This window comes from Sinocyclocheilus grahami, unplaced genomic scaffold (genome assembly GCF_001515645.1).
Source record: "Sinocyclocheilus grahami isolate Dianchi unplaced genomic scaffold, SAMN03320097.WGS_v1.1 scaffold679.1, whole genome shotgun sequence".
Lineage (NCBI taxonomy): Eukaryota > Metazoa > Chordata > Actinopteri > Cypriniformes > Cyprinidae > Sinocyclocheilus > Sinocyclocheilus grahami.
In genome coordinates, this window is record NW_015505858.1 from 238,144 (window position 1) to 260,187 (window position 22,044).

Consider the following 22,044-nt stretch of genomic DNA (forward strand, 5'->3'; position numbering starts at 1 on the left):
TAGCCCTGAAAAAGCTAATGATGTTTGTCGTGACACATTTACATGAAAAACACAACTACAGTCAAGTGAAATCTTCAGATTGTTTATTTCAAGTTAGGTTTACACACAGGTCAAGAACAATCATGATTGGCTTCTTAGAAAATGCATCCCTAGATTAATCAATCAATCAGAATGTACAGAAACAAATTCTTTACAAATAAACAGCTGACAAAGTACACAGCAAAGGAAGCCAAGAATCACCCAAAGATCTAGATTCATAAAAATAAATAAAACATTTTTATATACAATACTGCATACTTAAAAAATAAAAATGCAATGCATATGCAATAATAAACATATTTACATACATTATTTACAAATTCACATTGAGAATGTAGAACATCACCTTGATTACATGTTTGTAATAAAACACGAGTTTGTGATAAAAAAAAGAATCATAGAAAAATCACTGGAATCATTGGCTCATATAATGAGGAACTTTAAAAGAGTGAAAGAAAAGTAACCTCAGTATCAGTACTACATATGACAACGCAGCCAGATATCGAGCTGCTGTTGGACTTTTTATCGTGAACATCCCGTTTCAGAAGTAACATTGACCATTTTGGCACAACAATAAGAACTTGATAACTGCACATGGTGTAAACAATGGCATAAAACATCAGAAAAAACAATTTTGCACAGCTCATGACAGTAAATGGCCCATTTTTGCCTAAATTTATATGTACTGTATCTTTAATTAACTTATGAATTAAATTACACAAATGTTTTGGGAAAAATTGCATGCAGTGTTTTTTTGATCCCTGCAAAAAACTTTAAAAAACAGAATTAATTCTTTAAAACTCTTTAAAATGTACTAATACATACAATATTTACAATAGCTTATCATAGATATCTCATGAGAATAAAACCTTGATTTTTAAGTGCTATTAAAATATATATATATATTCATAATTTTTGCATAATTTATATAATGTGAAATGCTAAGCAGCCTTGATAGCTGAGGTTGTTGTTGTCAGAGGTTCCTTTGTTTTGTTTTTTTCTTGCGTCTGCCATAAACCGTCTGCTCTGGATTGTTTTTTTGCATCAGATGCCTTGTGTGAAAAGGCAGTTTGTATCTCCACTGTTCCTCAAATGTTGTTTTACTGCAGAACTGACCTCCAAGTAGGAAAGACATCAAATAGGGCTCTTATTTTGAAACATCAGTTTTGGCATGGACTTCAATGTCATCATCATATTTCATCATCAATACTCACAACCTGTCTCTGTGAAAGCAAAATAGGACCATCATTATTAGACAGTAATATACCAGACAGTAGTCTAAGTAGGCTTATTAGTAAACCGATAAATTTAACAATGCTTTAGGACATTATAGCTAATACGGCTAACATGAATGTTGTGTTGTGTAGTCAGTATTTATTTTTTATAAAGTATATCGTACCTGCGGATAACAATAGCCATCAGAACTACCGTTTCTGCATAGATGCACCTGGTCCTCTGTAGTCTTTTGATAAACTGGGTTGTCAAAGTGGATGCTGTTGGTTTTTTTCTGATGCCACTTTCTCCAGAACAGCACAGCGCCACCCACAACCAAACACAGGATTGCTTTAAAAAGATGAGACATACAAAAGAGAAGATCTTTCACTATATCTGTTACATTGCGGCTTTTTGTTGTGTATACCTACATAAAGCAATAAAATGCTCCCTTTGTTAGTAACTCACAGGCTTTCAGAACACTACACATTTTTATATTGCTTGTTTAAGCATTTGCATTGAAGCACTCACCAAGAGGAAGCAAAATGTACAAGGCCAACAGTGTGGAAGATGATGATTGAGACACAGCTTTGACATTACTGTAGTGGTCATCTAAAGAGAAATCACAATAAATTTCAATAAAACTGTAATATGACCTTGAATGGTTCAATGCCTGCCTGGAAATTTTTAGTATGCTTTGTAAAACCTTAAAGGGTTAGTTCACCCAAAATTGAAAATTCTGTCGTTAATTACTCACCCTCATGTCATTCCAAACCCGTAAGACCTTCATTCATCTTCTGAACACAAATTAAGAAATGTATTGATGAAATCCGAGAGCTTTCTGACCTGCATAGACAGCAACGCAACTGACACGTTCAAGACCCAGAAAGGTAGTAAGGACATCGTTGAACCACTGATATCACATGGACTATTTTAACGATGTCCTTACTACCTTTCTAGGTCTTGAACATGTCAGTTGCGTTGCTGTCTATGCAAGTCAGAAAGCTCTCGGATTTCATAAAAATATCTTAATTTTTGTTCAGAAGATGAACGAAGGCCTTATGGGTTTGGAATGACATGAGGGTGAGTAATTAATGACAGAATGTTTAATTTTTAGGTGAACTAACCCTTTAATTAGCTGGTTCAGGTGAGTTTAATTGGGGTTGGAGCTAAACTCTGCACGACAGTGGCCCTCCAGGTGCAGGATTGGACACCCCTGCTCTAGAGTCTTGAGATTAGGGTTGGGGCTTGGGTTTGTCTAATTTGCCAAGAAAAGGAGAAGACTGGGACAGATGGTAATGTCTGGGTGGATAAAGCAAGACATACCTGTCTGCGTGGATAAAGAAAGTTTAGTTGTGGTTTGGGATGGCTTGATTGGAGCAGCTTGAGTGGGTCGGTTAGGGATCGCTGGAGCAGGATTTGGTGTTGTCTTTGAAAGTACTTTAGGATGACTAGTTGTAACTATTTCGGGCTTGACAGGAGGTTCTAGTGTGACTACAGCTGCTCAAAATAAAAACATAAATGTTAGATGTAGAAATTAGCAGAAATAACATTAAGTTTATATCCATGTCTTGACAACAAGCACGAAATCTGACTTGCCTTTAACACATTTTCGCATGTCTCCGGCCAACTTCATGTTGTCTGGGCAGGCACAAGTGTATTTGGGTGAGAATCTATTGATCTGAGGGGCAGCCAGGCACAAGAATTCACAACCACCGTTTTTGACCCTGCACCAGTTGATTCCTGGAAAGACATTCAGAATAAGTTCAGAACTACACTGAAGACTATTTCGCATTTTGGATGGAAAATCAATTCACTGAATGGTGACTGGGAAGGTACCGTCAAATATATGGCTATATAATGGCTGACATACCAGTCGGTTGCTTGAGGTTGTGGTACAAGACAATGTCCTCTGGGGACGAGAGGTGTTCGGCCACATTCGTGATGTCTCTTCCAGTCACACGATTTGCACTTAGAATTGCGTTATTGCTCACATCTGTCCAAAACACTTTCTCCTAAAAATGACGATGGAGAATTCCATTGAGTGAGCATTCAGGTAACCTCCGAAACAAGGTCTTCCAACAACAAGTTTGAAAGGTGTTACCTCAAAAACAGTGAGACCCAGAGGGTGGGCAAGTTTGCCCTGGTCAATGATCAGAGTACGCCGACCATCTCCCTGCACACTGATGCTGGAGAGAGTGTGTAGTTTGGAGTCGACCCAGTACAGACGCTGGTTCAAAAGGTCTATGCATGGGACAAGACAAGAAACTGGGTCAGACCAAAGTTACACTTTGTGGACAGTTATGTAAGTGGACATGTTCATACCAAGGGTTATTCCATTGGGCCAGACAAAATCGGACTGCGCCATCTAGAGTTTCATGACAGAACTTTTTTATGTCTGTAACATCAACAATTCTTATTTCTTACAGCAGTTTTTCTCATCAGAGTGATCCAAACAATCGTCTCCCCCATCGCATTTCCAGCTAATGTGTATGCATTCCCCACTACCGCAATGGAATTCCATAGAGGAGCAGGGGTTTTTGGTAGGTTTAGGCGTCCCTGTACTGCATTTCTGAGGCAATTCGTCTGAGCCATCGGCGCAGTCTGCATCTCCATCACAGACCCACAGTCGAGGCACACACTGTGAGTTGTTGCACCTGAAAGAGCTGGAGCTACACATGGTGGGTGGACAGGAAACTTCATCACTGCCGTCATCGCAGTCTCTCTCATCATCACACACAAACGCGGCACTCACACACTGGCTGTTGCTGCAGCTGAACTCGCCATCCCGACACTGCCGAGGAGCTGTAAGTGGTGATGGAGATTTTAAACATACATGCACACTGGCAGCATCATGAAGATACACATGACTTCAAGATATCACTCACCACAGCCTTCCTCATCTGCACCGTTCTCACAGTCTGCTTTGCCATCACACTTCCAGCTCTTTGGCACACACTGGTTTAGTCGCCCACCACAGCTGAATTCACTGGGTCTGCAGGTCTTGGCCACTGAAAAGAGAGGGCAAAAAATACGATTTTTACATTTTCTGAAAAAAATATGAGTGGTGCCTAGCTAGGTGTGTGTGATATAACCATATCAATTAGGAGGAAATGTTTTTTTGATGCTGGCTAATATTGGATATTTAATTGTGCATGCTCTTTTCTGCTTATTTTTACATTTATATTACCTGACAACTCTCGGAGGGATTGGCATGGTAATGTACATGACAATGTTAATGTGTTTGGTCTTGGCGGAATCACCCCATAGCAGATCCATACAGGTGGAGCTGGGGAAGGTGGAGGGTTTTTGAAGCACGCTGCAACTGCTACAGCAAGCACTAGTCATATATTTGAATGTTGAGCAGCAGCTCATTGGCTGCTGACACAAAAAGAAACCAATCAGCTGCGCCATGTGATAATGATGTCATTATGTCAGATTGAGTTTGACCTATCGGACTGCGCCATCTAGAGTTTCATGACAGAACTTTGTATGTCTGTAACATCAACAATTCTTATTTCTTACAGCAGTTTTTCTCATCAGAGTGATCCAAACAATCGTCTCCCCCATCGCATTTCCAGCTAATGTGTATGCATTCCCCACTACCGCAATGGAATTCCATAGAGGAGCAGGGGTTTTTGGTAGGTTTAGGCGTCCCTGTACTGCATTTCTGAGGCAATTCGTCTGAGCCATCGGCGCAGTCTGCATCTCCATCACAGACCCACAGTCGAGGCACACACTGCGCATTGTTGCACCTGAAGGAGCTGGAGCTACACGTGGTGGGCGGACAGAAGACTTCATCACTGCCGTCATCGCAGTCTCTCTCATCATCACACACAAACGCGGCACTCACACACTGGCCGCTGCCGCAGCGGAACTCGACATCCAGACACCGGCGAGGATCTGCAAGTGGTGATGGAGGTTTTAAACACACGTGCACACTGGCAGCACCATGAAGATACACATAACTTCAAGATGTCACTCACCACAGCCTTCCTCATCCGCACTGTTCTCACAGTCCGCTTTGCCATCACACTTCCAGCTCTTTGGCACACACTGGTTTAGTCGCCCACCACAGCTGAATTCACTGGGTCTGCAGGTCTTGGCCACTAAAAAGAGAGGGAAAAAATTGGATTTTTAATTTTCTGTAGAAAATATGAGTGGTGCCTAGCTAGGGATGTAAGATACTGTATAATGATGAGTTAGCAGCAGATGTTATTGATTTTGTTGTTGTTGTTGATGCCAGTTGATATTGGATATTTAATTGTGCATGATCTTGCTCTGCTTATTTTTATATTTATATTACCTGGGATTTTTAAATTTTCTGTAGAAAATATGAGTGGTGCCTAGCTAGGGATGTAAGATACTGCATAATGATGAGTTAGCAGCAAATGTTATTGATTTTGTTGTTGTTGTTGATGTCAGTTGATATTGGATATTTAATTGTGCATGATCTTGCTCTGCTTATTTTTATATTTATATTACCTTTTTACACTGAAATAACCTAGCGCTCACTGATTTTTTAACAAAATTAGAAATTTAAACGCAACTAAACTAAACACAAACTCAACAGTGTAATCTCAAAATGAATATCCACTTTTTAAAACGTTCAAAATTATGTTGTGATGCTAAAATTCACTTGTTTTGTTTATTTCTTTTTAGAAATTGTGTTCAAATTTTATATATTTGAAATAGAACAGTACAGAATTTTAAGTGCCAGACATGGCATGAAAATAATTAATCAGCTTATTGGTATAAGACAGAATTTTACTCACTGCCATGTCGTTTAGGGCAATTTAGGGAAATAATATTTTGTACATGTGACCACAAAAAAATGAAAAGTAAGCAAAATGTAGTTTAAAACCACTTCATGTGTGGTGCACTTGGAATAGAAATTTCTTTAACCCTTTGATGCACAAGCTATGTTATTTCATACTTCGCTGCGCATGTTTTTGTTTTATCTTTTGAAATCAGTTTATTTCAGCATTTAATATTCCCTGATCTATAAATTCCATGATCCATGAATATTCAAAATATCTTTTTACAATGACCACAAATAATTTTTTCCCCTAGTTTTTTTGTTACTACATCATGTTTACACACATGTGTCAAAAATGACCCATCTATGCAAGCATGATAAAACAAAAGAATGAAGACATTTTGTTAAAATTATTATTTTAGCAGTTATTTAGACCAACACATTTAACACTTGAAATATGTTTATTTACCACTTTGTCACACATAACATACACATGTCACTGATAACACTGAAATTTAACTGTCTGTAGTGCAACTGTAGTGAATGTGACCGAATAGATGAAAATAAAACAAACAAAATAAAATCACACAGGTACAGCGCCATCTCAGATTGCCATCTCAGATTGCCATCTCAGTGCATGCCTCACAAAAAACAACTACAGGTTTGTGCTCCTGGAAACAGGCATGTTGCACTGGAAACACTAGCTGCTGACTTGTCTGTCTTTGGCAGCCGGGCAAATCCTGCAACTCTTCCTCTTTAACTGACCCTCCTGCCTGATGTACCTGTGGCCGGGTGGTGGCTGTGTTTTGTTTTTTATCTTCCCATTGCCTTTGTAATATGGTTTTGAAGGTGGGGTGTGCCCTCCAAACACCTCTTCATATGTGTCATGACAAGGTCTTTGACCAGCTCCTTGATGAATTGCTGTCATGCGCTGGTCACACACTCTAAAAAAATGCTGGGTTAAATACAACCCAGTGCTGGGTAAAATAGGGACAAACCCAGCAATTGGGCTGTTTTGACCCAGCGGTATACTGATTATACATTGTTGCTGTCAGACAGAAGTTATGTTTGTCCAAAACTATTAATTTTCAGGAATACTGACAGACATAAAGGGTGACTAATAGTATTGATTTATGATGAAATGTGGAGATACGAGGTTTCCGCCTGACAGCAATGATATATAATTGTATATAATAATGTATTATTTTGACTTTTATTTTGTTGACCTAGCTAACAGTATTGGATATGTTTCTCTGTCTCACTAGCTATAGATTTCAAGATCAAGGTAACCTTAGCTTAACATTCAAATATTATATACAGTTATCTTTCACAGATCAAATATTTTCTGTGGTAATAAATTATAAAATAAGACTAAATGCATCAATTATACAAAACTAGCCATGTTGAGTTGTGAAATGTGGGGCAGGCGAATAGTTTTCTGCAGTAAATATGTTCCTATTTGCAAAAAATTAGCAAATAACAAAGGTTTCTATACGAGTCATTTTTGACCCATGTGTATAAAATTGATGTAGAAATACAAAAACAGTTTTTTTTTAATAAAGTAAAGAAAGGACAAATAAACATAATGATTTGTGGAAATCGAAAACAAGATATTTAATGGATACCTAAAATAATAAATGATAAAAATGCATTTCTTTCAAAGATTGAGCAATCACTCAGGCATGATTGAAATAACATAGGAAATGAATATGGGTCATTTTAGACCTGTGTGTGTAAAACTGATGGAGAAATACAAAAACTGTGTTTGTTTGTAAAGTAAGGAAGGAAAAATAAACAAAATGATTTGTGGAAGTCAAAAACAACATATTTAAAGACTATGTGGAATATTAAATGATAGAAAAACATTTATTTCAGAGATTCAGCAAAGAAACACTCATCCATAACTGAAATAACATAGGAAATGAATATGGGTCATTTTAGACCCATGTTGTGCATTAGAAGGGTAGTGACACAAAAAACTATTTTTATTTTATTTGTGATGATCAAAAACAAGTTAATTGAGGAATTCTGAATGGTGAAATGATTTTCTTGCAAAGATCTAGAAAAAATTCATGGGTCACTTTAGACCCATGTTGTGCATCAAAGGGTTAATCAGATAGTTTTGCAAGTTTTCAGTAAAGAGAACTTGAATCATGTTGTAGTTAATCAAATCGAAATCCTGTATCGTCCAGATCTACTTCAAAGCACAATGTATTGTTCATTGTTTACAGATGCAGTTGAAGATGCTGGCCACAGAATGCAACGTGGCTGTTTGCTTTTTTCTTGGATGTCTCTAGTGTGTCTTATTATCTAAACCGCCTACTATCAAGACAGCTCAGGGTAGAGAAAGACACGTGGCAGCCAAGCCAAGGATGTTATGGAAAGTTTATCTGGCTTATCACATATAGATTGCCTAAGAAACTAAAATGCATCATAACTGATAAAAGTCCTCATTCAATGGAATATTTGTGGTGTATTGCTCTTGCTTCACTAGAGTCTGCATGACAACATTTGCACGTGTAGATACCAACGAGAAAACACAAGCATATCTTTTTACAGTATATCTTGCACCTTTCGCTCATGTGTAAAAGGTTAACTTAAACAAACCTACGAACCTTTATCTAACCTATAAAACGATCTGTCTGATCATAAGAGTCAATCAAATATATGGGTCTATCTATCAAATCCTGTCAGGAACAGGTTACATTAAACCCCAAAATTAAACAAACAAACAAAAACAATGTAAGTTAGAAATTCAATTTTGCATGATGCAAAGTCTAATTTAAAGACTTTTACATTTGCATTTTGAACTGGTGTTATCAACAGCAGTTACTGCAATTAAAAAATTGTGGGGTAAACATGACCTGCTACATATTTTTGAGAGATTCACCCATATAGTAAAATCATTTCACTTTACTGAACCTAAAGTCAAAATGTGGTTGTTTTTAAACTGAACTATCAGCTTTATTTTACTCTGCACCGTCCAAACAGCTCTATAAACGAATTATTTCTAAGCAGAATCTAGTGATATAGGAAGCCTATCTATATCTACAATTACACCCAAACATAGCTACACCACCTCCACTAATGAAGACTCAGTTCTCTGTACGTTTTTATCGTGCTTTACTGATTATTTCTAACATATGTAATAACTTTTCATCTACACTGGTACCAATCCAGCAAGACTCCGATGCCAAACCAACACTGAGAGAACTACATAAGCATAGAAATTGTGCCTCATTTAATCCCTTATTTTTCTTGTCCGTGAAGATGAGTAATGCATGTTTTTGGTAGAAAATAAGTTTGCGTGGGAAGCTGGTTCCTCATGCCTTGGAGCTACGCTACTACTGTCCTTGTGACATCATACACTGCAAATGATTGAGAACTTCTGGGAAAGGCATGTGTGTGAAAATACTATGGAATGAGGCCCCTATAGCAGACAGTATAGACACATGCGGTTACTGTAAGGCAATGCTATGATTTGTCCTGCTTAGTGAGGTTGGAGAATTCATTCATGTTGAGCAAAACAGAAGCAAACGATGCAATTGAGTTCTGGAGAAAGCCATAACAACTTTGAAATACAACATTTAGCATCATCATAGACACCTATGCCGAATAAAATAATCAGTATATATTTTGTAGGAGCCAAAAAGCTGGAAGGAATTAAGTTAACATCATTAATGCATAAAGGGAAATACCTATTGTGCTGTGTAATCATGTATTAATGCAGAATATACATGAACATACATTGCCTAAATATATTTATATATTAACTTTTTTTGATAGATTCAACTTTATAGGCCAGATTAGCCACCTTTTAAATTGCAGTATCACTCAGAACTCGGAAATAAAGTGAATTTTATCTGAACACTTGTAGGACACTGAAAACAATCTCTATGAGTTAAAATACATTCACATGCTGCTTAAATGAGGTTTAAAAATAATGAATGACCATTAAAGATCCCTAAAGATAAAGTAAACTTGTTTACTCACCTGTTTGAACAGGACAGAAGAAAGTAGCTGCCAGTACAAATATTAATGAGCTCTCCATAGTCTCTCAATGAGCTGGTTAAAGCCCCTCGCTTTTCTGTTTGATATGTTGGTCAAGTTTTTATTGTTGGTATTTGTATTAAATAAACCGTTCTGATGAAGCAGAAGGACTTGTGTTCAATTGAAGCTGCTGGGAAATGTATGTTTGTGAAGCGGTGGACCTAGATATGATGGTTGAACTTGAACCATTGAACTTGAAATTGAATGGGTGTGTAGAGTGGGCGGGGCTTCGTGAAGAGAGGCGGTGTGTGTGGTGGTGTGATTTAAGAGTTGCACAATCGAGGGCGTGGTCAAACGCAGTCCACGGCCAATGCTAAACAATTCTACTACTCTACAAGATTCCAGGTAGAAGAGGGGAACCTGCTTAGTTATCACTGATGGCGGGGAAAGAATAATAATGCGAAAAATAGGATGACTTATCTGATAAGCATATCTGGACGAGATTGCTGCTGCTCATAAATCTAAATCACATCTCCATATTTTTGTGACCTTGACACATCTGAAATACTATACGGTAATGGTCAAATGCGTAGAAACAGAGTCATAAACACATTATAGCTAGACTTTTCCTTGTCAGTAGATTCTTCCTCCGTTATCTGTTTAAGAGAGTTCAAAGCCCTATGTGTGATTAGGCTATTATACAGATGCACAACTTATGTAGGGAATACATACGAAACTAAAAAGCAGCAAACAACATTTAGACAGCTTTTGGATTCCATTTTATAAGATGAGTAGCTATAATTGAAAAAGTGAAAATTCTTTTTTAAAGTGAACAATTATTTTGAAAAAGTGAAATTTAAAATTGATCTTAGAAATTCTGGGGACACATTATCTAATGTTTAACTGCACAAATTAGCAGTGATGTAAAAACACTGGACTCAGTGTGTAGCCTTGAACTAGTAGCATCGTCATCGCCCAAACATCATCAGAACATAGTCTTCTTAAACCAGCACTGGGACATCTACCAAAACAATTCACTGTTGTCCAGTCGTTTTTCCTGTCCTGTTTCAAGTACATTTTGGGGGAATTTCTTGATGTTATAGCTTAATGTTTAGATAGTCATTGAGGTCAGGATTTCCACTACAGCGGGCATGTTTGGCCCTGGAATGCCAGAATTATTGTTAAAGGGGTCCTGTTATGCGTTTTCACTTTTTCAACTTTAGTTAGCTGAAAGCTGATCATATGATATAAACATGACTTTGCCGCATGGGAAAAAATATTTGCAAGTTGGAGCTGGAGGCCCCTTGAACCAGTTCTGCTCATTTCCATGTTTGTCTTGGGAATCACGCATGCACGATGCTTCAGATCAAACGAGCACAAACATTTTAGTAGCTTCACAGTGGCAGCCGAGCTAATGAAATCTTTGTAAAAAATGTAGTCGTAAAGTCAGAATGAGTATACGAGTAGGGACATTTGAAAGAAGTCTCTAATGCTCACACAGGCTGCATTTGATCAAAAGTACAGTAAAAACATTAATATTGTGAAATATTATTGCAATTTAAAATAACCATTTTCTATTTTGATGTAGCCTATTTTAAAACTGTATTTATTCCTGTGATGACTGCTGAATTTTCAGTATCGTTACTCCACTCTTTAGTGTAACATGATCCTTCAGATATGCTGATTTGATGCTCAAGAAACATTTATTATTGTTATCAGTGCTGAAACCTTGATACATTTCTGCAGGATTCTTTGAAGAACAGAAATTTCAAAAGAACAGGAATTATTTGAAATCGAAATCTTTTGTAACATTATAAATGGCTTTACTGTCACGTTTCAACTGAATGCATTCATGCTGAATAAAAGTAGCCTAAATTTCTTTAAATCGCTGTAAAAATGACTTTCAGGCAGAACTTTTGTGGTGCATAATAAATACCTACTAGAGGGAAACAACAAGCATGTATACAAATAAAAAAAGTCTACTGTTTGTGTGGAGGGTAGGTGAGGTGAACGCTCTTTTCACCTGAAAAAACCTGCACCCCAATCAGAAACCGGCTCTGTCACTCTGCCACCACTCAACAGCATCTACCGGGAAGTTTCCCAACTTATCAAAACAAAGAAACAGAAATTCTACAGAAGTTCTACGAGTTTTTGAACAAAACAAGTCATTTGTACTTAGATGTATAAGTGGGATTCTCAGATGTTTTGTGTTGCCAGTTAGGCTCCAAATGCTAAACAAAAAAATGTCAAAGCAAGAAAAATGAGCGGAAAACAACTCGGCTTCAGAAGCAATATCTTGTATCAGCAATTAAACCCTGAAAATAGAAAGTAGGAGTACCTAAGTTGTGTTTTCACGCTTGTTTGAGAGTTTAATGTGTCTTTTACGCTTCACATCCTGAATATTTACCTTAGTTTGTTTATAGCAACAGCATTGCCTTTCTTAACAAAGTTGAGAGCGTTATTCTCTGTTTAAATATAAAGAAATTAAAATAACTGAATATATAACTAAATAATTTATTAAAAACAAAACATGTATCCCTCAAAAATGTATTTGGCTGCTATGTAATGTAGTCAGGTGGATTCAGTCAAAAATAGTTAACACTACATAACGCACTTCAGTTGCCTGACAAAACGTTTTTACAGAAGTCACATTGGAACAAACTCAAAATGAGCAGGTCTGACGGCAAGTCTTTGATAACCGAACAAACATATTTTATAAGCAAACTCCCGCAGTACGCTGCATGGTCAAAATCTCTTGCCCTGACTGCTGATTATGACATCCCGTCAAAGGGGGTGGGAGGTTAACAATAAGGTCTCTGTGTTCTCAGGGTCCCAGTGTCCTAGTTAGAGTGTGTCATACAGAATACCAGTCATACTGAATAAAGAACACCACCAAACACGGTCTAGAACATTTTCAGCACAGTGGGCCAAAGCAAAAACCCCAAAAATGTTGTCTGATCTCTGGGCGAATGTCTCAAAACCTACCATGAACACGTTTTAATTTCAAAATCAAAAGTAAATAAAAAGTTACCTTTTGTTTTGCATATAGAAAAAGAGGCATTTTTATGGACCATTAAGATTTTCATGGCCAACACGCACATTTCTTACACAATTCTCAACATAGGTTTTGTTTTCTTCATGCAAAATATTATCATTTCTTTCTTGCGATTAATCTCAGGATGAAATGTGACCTGGACATGTTTTTGTGTCATAGGTGTTCAGGGGGGAACTGATAAGCTCATTTGCCACACCTTAAATTATCACCAGACCTTGTTACGAGTAACAGAAGGCCTTTGAGCAAGTCAGGCTATTTAGTTAGCATGTGCAAACATCAACTTAGACCTCGATCAGTCGCATATACAGTACACATAAAATGTATTCTCCCTTTTGACCTCCTTTGGTTTTAGCATACTGTTGTGTTACAACACAAAATCATGTATTTGACCAAGAACCGTTCACATTTTTGAACACAAAGCACTTTATAATGTCAAAGAATAAACTACAGATATTATAACTACAGACATAACTGAACACATAATGCGCCTTTTGTTGTCTGATTCACCAAAACATCCATGGGCAAATCCAGCTATGGTGTAAGAAATAGTTTTCCTGAATAACGACAGATAAACGATTGATAGATATAGATAGATAGACAGAGAGACAGATATACAGAACAGAAAGAACAACGTAACGAATGATACATATATACTGTAGATTTTTTCTTTTTCTTTTTTTTTTTTAAGTAAGCTTCTGTAACTCCTTCAGGGTTTCCGTTTCCATTATGGATCTTCCTGTCTGGCTGGCTACTTATTTTTGGAGTTCAGCCAGTTTTGGGTAGAGTTACAGTGTTGTCTTTTTTCATATTTTCTCATTCTGTGAATGTTGGTCTTCGCTCCGCTCCAAAGCATACCCTGTTGAAAAAAACCAGCATATGCTGTTTTTTTCAACAGGGTAGGCCTTTCACCCTCTTGGATATATTTTCATTTGTTCTTGTCTTGACTGGAATTTTTCAAGAGTATTACAGATTTGAATGCAAAGTCTTCGTAGTAAACAAAGAGTAGCGTTTTATAAATGTTCACAATGTACCTGACATCACAATAAAACAGGAACAGGCCAACCATGTAATTATATGACTTAACAATGAGAGTTCATTGTGTCAAAGCAAAACGATTATGTAATTAAGAGGTGTTCATTGTGTTTATAGGCACAGAAGATGGAGCTTGCAGTATATGCAAGATATTAGCTACTTCATAAAAAATTAGGAGAAATATCAGTTACTGATACAATATTAATGTGATAAAAGTGCATTTCTAAGTTAGCAGCCAAAGGAAACATAACCCATAAATTCAATCAGGGAAGGAATAGCTGAAAGTTTACCTGTTTAAAAATATGTATATATGGCTAGACACTGAAATATTGACTATAAACATGCAGGTTCCCAGTAGTTTGGTTTATGTTTAGTATTGACTAACACTAACAGCACCACCTTGTGTTCAAACAGAAACCCTGCACAATATATACAAACACACTCCCTTCTAATTCTCCCTTTCCAGTAAGCAACCACCATTTTAGCAATGCTTTAACAACCACCCTCAACAGCCATGCATTGGGACTTTAACATTTTGGGCTTAACATTTTGATGTGAGTGAGACTCTAACCTTGTGTGACCTTCTTAGATAAGAAGGATGAGTGTCTAGTATATCTATCTAGTATAATCAATGTGCAGGGTTCTGCTTTGTGTATATAGTGTGCCATATACTGTGACCGTATTTGGAACTATGATGGGCTAATATTGTACTCATTTCTCTTAACACTTTTTTTTTTTTTTAACTTTGAGACTTGATTACTTAAAGTGACTTTCTTACTTTTTACTTTCTTAGAGAGTACACTTAAAATATATTTTAGCCATTTCGAATGGAATCAATCAATCAATAAAGCAGAATAACCTGTATTTTAAACAAGTGAGTTTAAGACATTTTTGTGAATGTATGAGAAATTTTTGCCAGGATCAAGCTGTATGTTACCAGTTAGTAGTTTTCATTTATCCTTTAATTTTTAATGAGTAACAGTCAAAACAAACGTTTTATTGACAGCTTTGTTTTAATGTTAAAAACAATAAAATAGCTAATTTATAATGATACATTTAGAACAAGATTTTAATTTAGATTAGCATTACTCTATGCAGAAATGCCTTACAGTAACACACTATTAACTGATGAATTAATTCTTGCATTCAGTGGTTAATGAGATCTACACTCCTTATCCAAGGTTGTGTAGCTCCACCTTCAGTTTAGTTTTCTCTAATTTAAGTTTTTGTGTTTCTAATTTTAGTTTGATCATTTCCAATGTCAATACTTCATACTGTTTATCCAGTAAGCTTCATAGTAATGTTGGTTAGAGGGTCTTTCCGTGTCTCAGTCTCTGAAGTACTTGCCACAGGTGTCATTTGCATGCTGCCCTTCATTCATCTTCAAAAAAACAAAAAAAAACATTAGCGAGTTGCAGAAACACATTGTTTGTTGGAAAACTTTCTCTCCCAGAATGCTGTTGCTACTACATGTTAGTTAACTAACTTGGTGAATTAAGACTTGTGGTTGTAAGATTGTAATGATGAGCTTTACCTTCACTTTGTGCCGTTTGGATCTGGCTTGTGATTGCCGCTGCTTCACCTTGAGTGACTGATAATATCAAGAGAGAGGAGAATGTTACCTGGCAACTTTCTCTGCCAAGCCTTGTGTTTTTTAATTATTTGCATTGTAATTACTAATTATTAAAAAATAAGTAAATTACAAAATGTATTAATTAAAATGGATTTGGCAGCACTGCATTGAACCTCAAATATACAAATGTTTTCAGCAAAAACTATCGGCCATGTTTTTTAAAGCTCTTCATTGTCTATCTATCTATCTATCTATCTATCTATCTATCTATCTATCTGTGTAAGTAGCAAGGGTTAAAGGTGTTTTATTTGGTGTGCACCTAAAGGGACACATACACACAAAAATATGTCAAAATGTCTGTCTTGGTGAGTTTTCACTAAACACAGTCAGTTATTTCTGAAGTGAACATGAATGGTTTGAAAAGTATTAGAATGCTAGTCAATATATTAGATCTGTGCATTCCATGACAGCATCCTGCTGTAGCTATGAACCTGCTGCAGTCTGTCATTAATGTTAATCAAAGAACAAAAGAAACGGAGAGAATTATTCACTGCTCTTTACGGAGGATTGTTCATAACTTTGTTATGAATCAATTTATATTTAATTTATATGGTGAAGTCAGTGATTTATCTTTACATTTGATTACTTTAATCAATTTCTGTGTAGGCTATTATAGACTAAATTGTTTATTTTATTTGTATATTTTTTCTATTGTATATGCCCTATTGTTTGTAATTATCTTTCTTTTTTGTATTACTGGCTGTTTCAGCTCACTGCTGTTTGTTGACAGTGAAACTGCTCAGAAAGAATAGGTTTAAGGGTTGCGGAGCATTTGGGGATTTTTATGAACTCACAGACAGGTGCCCCCAGACAAAGTTTTACTTAGGGCCCCCAGAAGTCTAGGATCGGCACTGCTCCTTAAAACTGCAGTGCACCAAAGACAAAAATGCTGTTTGAAACAGAAAAGATGAGATTTAAAGAAATAAGAAATGTCACTCACCACAGCCTTCCTCGTCTGCACCATTCAGACAGTCACTATCACCATCACATTTCCATGCCATAGGCACACACTTTGTGTCACCACAGCTGAACTGATTGGGTCTGCAGGTTTTGACAGCTGATCAAACAAAAACAAAACAAAACTTTGGATAGCATGTCTCGAAAAAGTCAATTTAAAGAGCGGCTCCCTGTATCTGTTCTGCTAAAATGGCTGAGCAACTAAACAGACTTTTTCATCAAATCATTTACACTGGGTCCGTCCACCTTTGTATAATTTATATTATAAATAAAGAAAAGGAAGAACGATAATTTGGCACCTAAACATCAGTCAATCAATCAGAGAAAAGCAGGCATTTCTATTGACACAATTATTTTTAATTCTTTGATTTGATCTCAGTTGTCACATAATCTATCACATCTGTCTAATCTGACAAAAACTTTTTTCTTGCAGTTCTAAGCATAGGTAGGCTATCTCGCCGTTTTTTTCTTAGAATTGTGAGTTTATATCTCACAGAAAAGGTCACAATTGCATAAAATTGTGAGCAAAAAAGATTTTTGAGATAAAAATTTAGATAAAAAGTCCAAAAAAAAGTGTTTCGGTTCAGTGCCATCCACACATGCAAATCAATAGCCAGAATGTCCTCCAGACCAGATATATTTACAAAAGATATCTGATGATCATTCAAATCTGTTGTTTACTCACATGTTTGAACAGGACAGGATAAAGTAACTGTCAGTAAGAGAATAATTGAGATCTCCATATCTGTTAAAACAGGTGGACTTCTACTCATCGGACACTGCTGGTAAATATGTAGGCTATCAATTTAAGGAGAATGTTACCTGGCAACTTTCTCTGCCAAGCCTTGTGTTTTTTTATTATTTGCATTGTAATTACTAATTATTAAAAAATAAGTAAATTACAAAATGTATTAATTAAAATGGATTTGGCAGCACTGCATTGAACCTCAAATATACAAATGTTTTCAGCAAAAACTATCGGCCATGTTTTTTAAAGCTCTTCATTGTCTATCTATCTATCTATCTATCTATCTATCTATCTATCTATCTATCTATCTATCTATCTATCTATCTGTGTAAGTAGCAAGGGTTAAAGGTGTTTTATTTGGTGTGCACCTAAAGGGACACATACACACAAAAATATGTCAAAATGTCTGTCTTGGTGAGTTTTCACTAAACACAGTCAGTTATTTCTGAAGTGAACATGAATGGTTTGAAAAGTATTAGAATGCTAGTCAATATATTAGATCTGTGCATTCCATGACAGCATCCTGCTGTAGCTATGAACCTGCTGCAGTCTGTCATTAATGTTAATCAAAGAACAAAAGAAACGGAGAGAATTATTCACTGCTCTTTACGGAGGATTGTTCATAACTTTGTTATGAATCAATTTATATTTAATTTATATGGTGAAGTCAGTGATTTATCTTTACATTTGATTACTTTAATCAATTTCTGTGTAGGCTATTATAGACTAAATTGTTTATTTTATTTGTATATTTTTTCTATTGTATATGCCCTATTGTTTGTAATTATCTTTCTTTTTTGTATTACTGGCTGTTTCAGCTCACTGCTGTTTGTTGACAGTGAAACTGCTCAGAAAGAATAGGTTTAAGGGTTGCGGAGCATTTGGGGATTTTTATGAACTCACAGACAGGTGCCCCCAGACAAAGTTTTACTTAGGGCCCCCAGAAGTCTAGGATCGGCACTGCTCCTTAAAACTGCAGTGCACCAAAGACAAAAATGCTGTTTGAAACAGAAAAGATGAGATTTAAAGAAATAAGAAATGTCACTCACCACAGCCTTCCTCGTCTGCACCATTCAGACAGTCACTATCACCATCACATTTCCATGCCATAGGCACACACTTTGTGTCACCACAGCTGAACTGATTGGGTCTGCAGGTTTTGACAGCTGATCAAACAAAAACAAAACAAAACTTTGGATAGCATGTCTCGAAAAAGTCAATTTAAAGAGTGGCTCCCTGTATCTGTTCTGCTAAAATGGCTGAGCAACTAAACAGACTTTTTCATCAAATCATTTACACTGGGTCCGTCCACCTTTGTATAATTTATATTATAAATAAAGAAAAGGAAGAACGATAATTCGGCACCTAAACATCAGTCAATCAATCAGAGAAAAGCAGGCATTTCTACTGACACAATTATTTTTAATTCTTTGATTTGATCTCAGTTGTCACATAATCTATCACATCTGTCTAATCTGACAAAAACTTTTTTCTTGCAGTTCTAAGCATAGGTAGGCTATCTCGCCGTTTTTTTCTTAGAATTGTGAGTTTATATCTCACAGAAAAGGTCACAATTGCATAAAATTGTGAGCAAAAAATATTTTTGAGATAAAAATTTAGATAAAGTAAAAAAAAAAGTGTTTCGGTTCAGTGCCATCCACACATGCAAATCAATAGCCAGAATGTCCTCCAGACCAGATATATTTACAAAAGATATCTGATGATCATTCAAATCTGTTGTTTACTCACATGTTTGAACAGGACAGGATAAAGTAACTGTCAGTAAGAGAATAATTGAGATCTCCATATCTGTTAAAACAGGTGGACTTCTACACATCTGACACTGCTGGTAAATATGTAGGCTATCAATTTAAGGCTCCACCCACACCCACCTAAAAAAAAATCCACCTGCATTCTTCAATATTTGGCAACATGAGAGAGGAGAGGAAAAGTACGCAACACTAATTATAATTTGCTTATCTGAAAAATATAAACCAAAGCCAGTGCAAATGAGATGAACTTTGCCAACTTCATATTTATATACAGTGGGGAAAAAAAGTATTTAGTCAGCCACCAATTGTGCAAGTTCTCCCACTTAAAAAGATGAGAGAGGCCTGTAATTTTCATCATAGGTATACCTCAACTATGAGAGACAAAATGAGAAAAAAAGTTAATTATCAGTATTGACCAAAATTCCTCCATGTCAGGCCCTAAATAAATAAAAAAAGCTTATAAATAATAGTTTAATAAGGCTCATTTTTAATTAAATAAAATCCTTTTTAGACCAATTTTGTAATCGTTGTGTAAAACTAGCTACCCCCATTCCCCCCCCACCCCAAAGAAATTGACCACCTGTAATTTTTTTACAATTCGACCACTGTATCTATGAGCAGAACTGTTGCGCCTCTGAGCAACACAGCGGTATTTAGTTTCTGAATGAAATCAATGATTCAAAGGCTAATTCATAAAGAGAGCCGTTTATTTCATTCCTGAATGAATCAGTCGTTTGAATGAATCGAATGACTCATAAAGACATTTACCTGCTGGCAGATTTAGTTTGTTATTTAGACTAGAGTATCATTTCATAAAAATAATAATAATAATAAAAACATTAAAGATGATAGTTTACCCCAAAAATGTAAATTCTGTCATTGTTTACTCAGCCTCATGTCGAAAAAAGGAAAAAGAAAAGCCACTTCCAAATCAGATCAAATAAACTTGTTAGGAATTCCTAGACTTGCAAAGTTAGGAAATCTTAGGACATTTGCTAACTTTTGTTGGCTCATTGAACCAACAATTCAGTGTTTGCTTTTCTGGATGCCCTTCGATCCTTTGCGAGTAAGTGGACAACAAACAGAGCAATTCCTCACTTTGACATTCATCCAAAAAAAAAAAAAACTGTTGTAGTCAAAGTCTGAGACCACACTGAAAATCTGGAATTCACATCTACACCCATGTCAGATGTGTTACAACAATGCTTAACATGTAGCACAGTCCTAACACGACATGAATCACATAGACGAATAAATTGTGCAAAGGCTTAAAGAAATAGTTTACCCAAAAATATAATTTTGCTTAAGACCAAGAACCTTAAGAATTCACCCTCAGACCATCCAAGAATTATATATTTTTTGTATCTATTACAGCAAAAAGCTGCATGTTTGGTAGGAAACATATCCATGAAGATGTTAAACCATTGCTTCTGGACAAAAATATCAGTCTATAATCCACAATATTGCTTTCTTCAGGGAAAAGGTCATCTTGTTTGAATGAGGAGAGCAATGTGCAATGGATCAGGCACTGTTTAAAAGTGAAAAAGAGTCAAACACAGCTCTAAACAAATATGTTGGTGGATTTTGATGTGATAGGACAACAGGGGATGGACCTTTTCACTGGAGGAAGCTTTGTTATAGCTTATGGACTGGTATTTTAGCCAGAAGTGATGATTTAAAATGAAAACATGCAGCATTTCACTTTATAAGCCATTAATTGATGGACTGGAGTCATGTGAATTACTATGTTTTAAACAGCTGTTTGGACTCTCATTCTGAGGATCCATTGATGAGCAAGTGATGTAATGCTACAATTTCTCCAAATCTGTATTAATGAAGAAACAAACTCCTCTACATCTTGGGTGGAGTCAATTTAAAAAATAAAAAAAGTTTGAGTTAACTATTCCTTTCAAATCCAAAAGACATACATAGCATTAAGGGGTTAGTTCACCCAAAAATGAAAATTAGCCCATAAATTACTCACCCTTATATGACATTCTTCTTTCAGACGAATCCAGTCGGAGTTATATTAAAAATAGCATGTACAACTGTTGCCGCAAGCTACATTAAAGTGGTTATTACGTTTTGAATATGGATATTTTCTTACAAAAATGCATCGATTCGCTACAGAAGGCCTTTGTTCACCCCCCGGAGCCGTGTGAGACACTTTTTTTATTTTTATGGATGGGCGCATTTTAATTAAGTTCTTTTGGACTGATGCATGCAACACCCGCTGAGTGCCATTAAACAGCTTGAAAGATCAAAGACAATTTTTAATATAACTCCGACTGGATTCGTCTGAAAGAAGAAAGTCATATAAGAGTAATTTATGGGATAATTTTCATTTTTGGGTGAACTAACCCTTTAAGAGAACTGGCTGAATTTCGCACCAACATATATCTTATCTTAAAGGGATAGTTCACCAAAAAATGAAAATTTGATGTTTATCTGCTTACCCCCAGGGCATCCAAGATGTAGGTGACTTTGTTTCTTCAGTACAACACAAACAAAGGTTTTTAACTCAAACCGTTGCAGTCTGTCAGTCATATAAATGGAAGTGAATGGGATTCACGGCTTTGAGAGTAAAAAAAAAAAAAACACACACCAAATTAAACCCTGTGGCTCGTGACGATACATTGATGTGTAAAGACAAGAAACGATCGGTCTGTGCAAGAAACTGAACAGTATTTATATCGTTTTTTACCCCTGATTCACCGCAATATCCAAACTGTCCGGAGCGCATTCTCAACAGCTGGCGTGTGACGCGTCGTCTTCTTGCTTTACGGCGGATCGCAGACTTATAAGTGCATTACCGCCACCTATCTCTCAAATGGACCATTGACACTC

The 22,044-nt window shown here is 36.3% G+C and overlaps 1 pseudogene; it reads right to left on the reverse strand.

Moving 5' to 3' along the window:
- Positions 1-1,027: 1,027 nt before the first annotated feature.
- On the reverse strand, positions 1,028-19,272 carry LOC107559221 (low-density lipoprotein receptor 1-like; annotated as a pseudogene).
- Between the last annotated feature and the right edge of the window lie 2,772 nt (positions 19,273-22,044).